The sequence below is a fragment of the Dunckerocampus dactyliophorus genome, chromosome 9, assembly GCF_027744805.1.
Source record: "Dunckerocampus dactyliophorus isolate RoL2022-P2 chromosome 9, RoL_Ddac_1.1, whole genome shotgun sequence".
In the NCBI taxonomy this organism is placed as follows: Eukaryota; Metazoa; Chordata; class Actinopteri; order Syngnathiformes; family Syngnathidae; genus Dunckerocampus; species Dunckerocampus dactyliophorus.
The window spans coordinates 8,272,250-8,278,249 of record NC_072827.1 but is presented as its reverse complement, the minus strand read 5'-3'; positions in this window follow the sequence as shown (position 1 = coordinate 8,278,249).

The window sequence follows — 6,000 nt, the reverse complement described above, 5'->3', positions numbered from 1 at the left end:
GTTTGTGAAGCGTTTATGTTGATGGAATGGGACGGCTGCCGCCCGAGCAAGATTGCATTCTCGGTGGGAGTCCGAACAAAGAGCAGTGGATAAGCCACACTTTGCCGAATCTCTCGTAGCCATTAAAGCTGCGGAGAGCAAAATGGGTCTTTGGACGGCAAGAAAAAGACTGAATAAAATGGTCGTTCTGCAGAAATGCTATTGCATATCCAGATTTCTGGATGGGATGTTTGGATGCTGCAGTGTATCTGGAAGCACTAGCAAGCAAAGTGTTTGTCATGGAAATAAGCGGGATTATAGTCATCGAGGTTTAAGATCAGTGCTAAAATATAGGTTGTTGGTTATTGTGGTCAGATGCTGTGCCGTGGATCAAATAGCAACACATCTCCTTTGTTTGGAAACCACTGATGTTATTCTTTGAAGCGTTCCATGCAGCACATCGCAGGCAGTCCTCTGCCGGCAACGTACACTACACCGACTTCCATACATCAACGCGCTGTTTTCCTCCCTGACTGAAACCATGCGGAGCCTCCACAGACCACAACGGAGACTTCAGACTAAACACATGCTGGTGATGAAGATTGATGCTGACGACGTCGACCACATCCAGTCATAATCCTCCGCTGATGTCTTGAGGAGTCACAAGTTGTTCACATGTGGTCTGGTTTGTTTTCTTATTCATAAAAATGACCGTAATTCTTTTCAGGAGGCATTATGGCGCTATCTATTTATTTCTTTACAGTGCTACCTCCGGTCCTTGACGCTAATCGTGAGTCTGCGTAACTCGAGTCTTCGTCGAGTACATGTGAGTCAGTGACACTCAAGTCTTCGTTGAGTAGCCATGAGTCAGTGAAACTCGAGCACCCGTCAGTCAGTTCAATCAGAGTGTTTGTTTGGCGGGCACCCGTGAGTCTGTGTAACTCGAGTCTTCGTCGACTACCTGTCAGTCAAACCGGAATCCTTGTCGCGCACCTATGAGTCAGTGAAACTCCATTCTTTGTCAACCCGTGAGTCAGTGAAACTCGAGTCTCCGTCAAGCACCTGTAGGTTAGTGTAACTCAAGTCATCGTTGAGCATCTGTGAGTCAGTGGAACTTGAGCACCCATCAGTCAGTTCAATCGGAGTGTTCGGCGGGCACGCGTGAATCAGTGTAACTTGAGCAAGTCTTCATCGACTACCTGTCAGTCAAACTCAAATCCTTGTTGAACACCTATGAGTCAGTGAAACTCCATTCTTTGTCAACTCGTGAGTCAGTGAAACTCGAGTATCCATCAAGCACCTGTGAGTTAATGTAGCTCGAGTCATCGTTGAGCATCTTTGAGTCAGTGAAACTCGAGCACCCGTCAGTCAGTTAAATCGGAGTGTTCGGCGGGCACCCGTGAGTCAGGGTAACTCGCGTCTTTGTCGACTACCTGTCAGTGAAACTGGAATCCTTGTCGAGCACCTATTAGTCAGTGAAACTCCATTCTTTGTCAACTCGTGAGTCAGTGAAACTCGAGTATCCGTCAAGAACCTGTGACTTAATGTAGCTCGAGTCATCGTTGAGCATCTTTGAGTCTGTGAAACTCGAGCACCCGTCAGTCAGTTAAATCGGAGTGTTCGGCGGGCACCCGTGAGTCAGGGTAACTTGCGTCTTTGTCGACTACCTGTCAGTGAAACTGGAATCCTTGTCGAGCACCTATGACTCAGTGAAACTCCATTCTTTGTCAACCCGTGAGTCGGTGAACCTCGAGTCTTCGTCAAGCACCTGTGAGTCAGCAAAACTATAGTCTTTGTCGACCACCTGTGATTCAGTGAAACTCGAGTCTTCATCAAGCACCTGTGAGTTTAGTGAAACTCAAGTCATCGTTGAGCATCTGTGAGTCAGTGAAACTTGAGTGCCTGTCAGTCAGTCAGACTGGAGTCTTCAGTGAGCGCTTGTGAGTCAGCGTAACTTGAGTCTCCGTTGACTACCCGTGAGTTACTGTAATTTCAGTCAGTGTAATTGGAGTCTTCAGGAGCACCCGTGAGTCACTGCAACTCGAGTCTTTGTTGCTAATGGTGAGTCAGTGTAACATGAGTCTGCGTTGACTACCCATGAGTTAGTGTAACTTGAGTCTTCAGCGAGCATCCATGAGTCAGTGAAACTCAAGCATCCGTCAGTCAGTCAAATCAGAGTCTTCAGGGAGCACCCATGAGTCAGTGAACACTGAACATCACTTTTACCTTTACTGAAGACTCTTATTGGTGACGACAGAGAGGAGCTGTGGGGACCGGATGCCGTTCATTCTTTCTTGAATTCGATAGTGTTTCTAACCTTCTTTATCAAATTTCTGCCTCTCGCAACTTTCTTTGGCCCCATGGTGGGTTATCTAGCAGGCACACTCAATAAAAAATGCACAAAATGCAACTTGTAGGGTGCTGTGTTTGGGCACTCAATTTCGCGGAACGAACAAACAGGGCAAACGGACTAGTTTGTTATGCACAATATTGTACGAAAACCAAGGCAACATTTTTGGCAAAAATGAGTTTATTCTTGTCAAATTGCAACTTTTTTCTTGTTACGATATGACTTTTTTTCTTAATATTTTGACTTTATTCTCATTAAATTACAGCTGTATTTTTCCATTTCTGTTTTTGTTGGGGTTTTTTTGTAATTTTCCAACTATTTTAACTTTCTTCATGCAAATTTTTGTCTCATAATTATGACTTTATTCCCATTACATTATAACAACAAGTTTGGAATATTTCAACTCTATGCCAATAAAACTATGTTATTTTTCCTCATAATATTACTGTTATTTTCATAAAACAACATTTTCCTGTTGATTTATTCTTGTAAAATTACTGCTGATTTTTAAATGTTTATTTTTATTTTCTTGTTAAATTCGATTTATAGACTGTGCCACGGGCCAATAAAAACAAAAAAATGGCAGCAGACTGACTAAAATGGCCCCTCTATACTCTATAACCTAAATCATCATCATCACTGACCCAGAGAAACAAATTAGCTTCAAGCTATTTTGTGTACAGTTCCACACAATATACACTTTGTGGTCTTGTCCACTGTCCTGTTTATTTACAACTACCAGTGTTATAAATGTGCAACATTTTTATGACACATAAACACGCCTTTGTGTTTCGGGAACTTGAAAAATGACAAATCTAGTCTTTTGGACCTATCACAGCATTTAATGCCTGAGCAGTGTGCCGAGGACATGTTTACAATGCAATGTTTCCAGATTCTGCTCACCATCATGGCGGCCAAATACGTGCAGGCCCTGTTTGAGCCTAGTGCCCTTGGTTGGCAGTCACATAAAACACAAATAGCTCACCTGTTCTTTCTTTTTGTCAAAGTAGCTTTAATAGTGCTGCAAATCGGATACACCCGTGCTATCATTACCCTGGACTCTGAATTTATATTGTTTATATAGGACAGATTTCCATCCATCCATTTTCTATGCCGCTTATCGTCATTAGGGTCGCAGGGATATGCTGGAGCCTATCCCAGCTGACTTATGGGCAAGAGGCGAGGTACACGCTGGACTGGTCGCCAGCCAATGGCAGGGCACATATAGACAAACAACCATTCACACTCACATTCATACCTATGGACAATTTAGAATCGCCAATTAACCTAACATGCATGTTTTTGGAGTGTGGCCAACATGCTAACCACTAAGCCACTGTGCGTTATTTTTAAGTAAAAAAAAATATTATTGAAAATTCATTTCCGATGTATTTGTATTACTCAAAAACAGGCATCAAATTCAATTCAGGCTTGTGTCAAATAGTACAAAATGCAGTACTTTGTACTCGTCACATAGTACTGTTGGACTAAATACAGGAGTTTGAAGTCCAGGACCACAAGTCTGGAAAACAGCTTTTACCCACAGGCCATCAGGCTTCTCAACGAAGCACTCACACACACCGCACACAACACACGCACACAGTCATAGCACTTTTATTTATTTATTTATTTATTTATTTGTATTATTTATTTGTATTAATGTCTTTTCTGTTGTTGTTGCTTAATTTATTGGTATTAATGTTTCTTATGTTCTTATTCTTTTTCTTGTGTTTTCTTTCTTTTCTTGAGAGAATGAACAGAATAAGAATTTCATTGCATAGTATAACTGCCTGTTTTACTATGCATATGACAATAAAACTCTTGAATCTTAAATCTTGAATCTAAATAGGTCAGGTAACATCAGGAGGCTCGACGTTTTAGACTTTCACTTGAAGTGCTCTCAGCAACTTTGCCATTAAATGAACAGTTTTGCAATGTTCCCCGTTCATGTTCTGCTGGTTGTTGAAAAACATAAATAAGTAATCAAAATTGTTATTTGCCATAATTTTTTAAAAATTGCAGATGCAGCGGCGGCAGTCCACCCTTCCATGCAGCCCACCACCACAGCTTCAAAAAAACCCTGCAAGGCCTTCTATGGGAAGCTATTAAAATGAAAATGCGCTGAGCTAACAGACTGAATCCAAAGGTGTAATAATAATATCTAACAACTTGTATCACAGTTACCAGTGTTCAAATTTCTATTTCCATTTTTGTCTGTGAGAACTATTTCATCACCCAGCGTCCTGAATCGCCACATACAACCATTACGAGATAACACGAGTGTATTTTAAATGGATATGAGTGGTTACCCAACATAAAAGCAGAACTGTGACAAATTCTCTGGGTAGAGATGAAGTGTCGGGACCATCAATCAAGCGGTGCCACTCGGGCCCAGCAAACCACAGTGCCATCAAACCAAACAGACCACAAAGTGGAAAGGTCCCTTTTAAAGCACACATGAGAGACAAAAACCCACAGACGGCTTTTGGTAAATCACACACTAAAGATCTTTAAACAAAGACCAGCTATGACACATAAATATTAATAGCTATAAGGATGATGTTGTGTATGTGTAATTCAATAGTTCTACTTTTCACCATTTATTGCGGATGACAGAAAAATTGTTGCCACATTGTAATTATTGTAATTGTTTGCTAGCAGACAACAGAACATCTTGCAGTGATAGACACTGACAGTACAAATATTTAGGAGGTGAAACTTTTTATATACAGTAATAAATAAGTGCCTGATTGAAACACACTTGATACATACTAGATACATACAGTCAGGGGTGTATTTCCTCATTTGGGGGCCCAAGGCAAACCTAGTCGTTGGGGCCCGCCACATCCTTCAGTTTTTTTTTTAGTTTTTTATTTTTACTAAATGTGAGTATGTAATTTAGACCACTTTTGAAATATGTTACAGTTATCTGTCACCATAAAGGGTACCTGACATGATTTGTTTTGACTTTGCTTAAATGTGTTATATATTGTTTGTAATTAGGATCTACATTGTCCGATTTGTTGAAAGCCAACGTTAAATTGGCAAACATTGCATTTATATTTCATGGTGCCAACCATGGCGAACAGTCTAACAGCTCAGCGTCATTTGAGGGTAATACCGTTTAGCTAAAGCAGAGTAAACAGTGCTTCTCGAGGTAAATCATCGACTTAATTCAGTATATTTTTCATCAAAATAGTAGTCATGCCAAAATTTTGTGTTGCTGCTGGATGTTTATAGTTTTCGAGTGATATTGTAAGTGATACTGTAAAGCAAGTTCAGAGAACAAGAGTCAGATGGACGCCCACCTCAATTTCTGTCCTTGGCAGTGATCATTTCACTGACGACTGCTTTGAAGGAACACCTTTACAAGAAGCATTTGGCTTGAAAGTACGGTATCAGTGCATTTTGAAAAAGGGCGCTATTTGGTACACACTATTTTGGTACACAAGACAACGAAGAATGACTACTATGTCAAAGTTGGCACACCCACTCACAGCTGCTCGACGAACACTCGAGTTACACTGACTCACGGGTAGTCAACGAAGACTGGAGTTGCACTGACTCATGGGTGCTCACCGAAGACTTGAGTTACACTGACTCAAGGGCAGTCAACAGAGATTTGATTTACACACTGACTGACGGGTGCTCACCGAAGACTCGAGTTACAC